We start from the raw sequence: 1142 nt of genomic DNA, 5'->3' as shown, positions 1-1142 counted from the left end.
GGGGGGGGGGGATATTCAGCGTGACACAGAGTGTGACAAGGCTGACCCCTTTGAATTACAGGTACAACAGAAACAGGAAGTAAGAGTGAGAGAAAGTTGTGGTGAAAGAGTACAGCAGGGTTCCGCCACCATCCCCTGCCGGAGCCTCGTGGAGCTCTAGGTGTTTTTCGCTCAATAAACACTCACAACGCCCGGTCTGGGAATCGAAACCGCGATCCTATGACCGCGAGCCCGCTGCCCTAACCACTGGGCCATTGCGCCTCCGGTGCAAAAGGTATACAGTAAGTATCACATCAATGTTATAATACTTAATTCGTTAAAAATAATTACCACATTAAATTAGTTAGCCTCATTTCTGATATTTTTTTTGTCTTTAATCATAATAATATATTTATCATAACTATAATAATACTTTCAATGTAACTTTCTTTTTTTTTATATAACTGTATGCCTAGTTTTGCATCACCCTGTATATAATATCCGAAGTGTACAGTATTATATAAGCACCCACTACACTCTCTGAGTGGTTGGCGTTAGGAAGGGCATCCAGCTGTAGAAACTCTGCCAAATTAGATTGGAGCCTGGTGTAGCCATCCGGTTGCACCAGTCCTCAGTCAAATCGTCCAACCCATGCTAGCATGGAAAGCGGACGTTAAACGATGATGATGATGATGATGATGATGATGATGATTATGGCTGATTTTAACGATCGGTTTTGCACTAGGAATTCAATGGAGTGTGAGGTAACAATCTGATTATGTAACCCTACGCTCATCAGAGGTAGCCAATATGGAATAAAATATGGCAACTATATACATACATATATATACATATGATTAAGGAGGGTATTGGATTTAATCAAACCCAAAGATACAGGTAATACCGAGTAAGTGCTGTATACCGGCTAGTTATGCCCCAATCGTTGTATAAACAGGATTGGTGACTATAAGTCGTGTATTAGCGTGTGTATGTATAAATAGAGAAAAGGATAAAGAGAACAATGGTAAAGTTAGAAATATATTTTATCCATAAAATATATATCTAACTTTACCATTGTTCTCTTTATCCTTTTCTCTATTTTATACATACATATATATACATACATATATATATATATATATATATATCAATATATATATATC

The 1142-nt window shown here is 37.7% G+C and overlaps 1 protein-coding gene across 1 annotated transcript in view; it reads right to left on the bottom strand.

The window, feature by feature from the left end:
• LOC106883069 (vacuolar protein sorting-associated protein 33A) overlaps nucleotides 1-1142 on the bottom strand; it is an 11029-nt gene that overhangs the window by 3552 nt on the left and 6335 nt on the right. The gene's annotated exons all lie outside the window — the stretch shown is intronic.

The sequence above is a fragment of the Octopus bimaculoides genome, unplaced genomic scaffold (assembly GCF_001194135.2).
Source record: "Octopus bimaculoides isolate UCB-OBI-ISO-001 unplaced genomic scaffold, ASM119413v2 Scaffold_260165, whole genome shotgun sequence".
NCBI lineage: Eukaryota > Metazoa > Mollusca > Cephalopoda > Octopoda > Octopodidae > Octopus > Octopus bimaculoides.
This window is presented reverse-complemented; position numbering and strand designations above follow the sequence as displayed.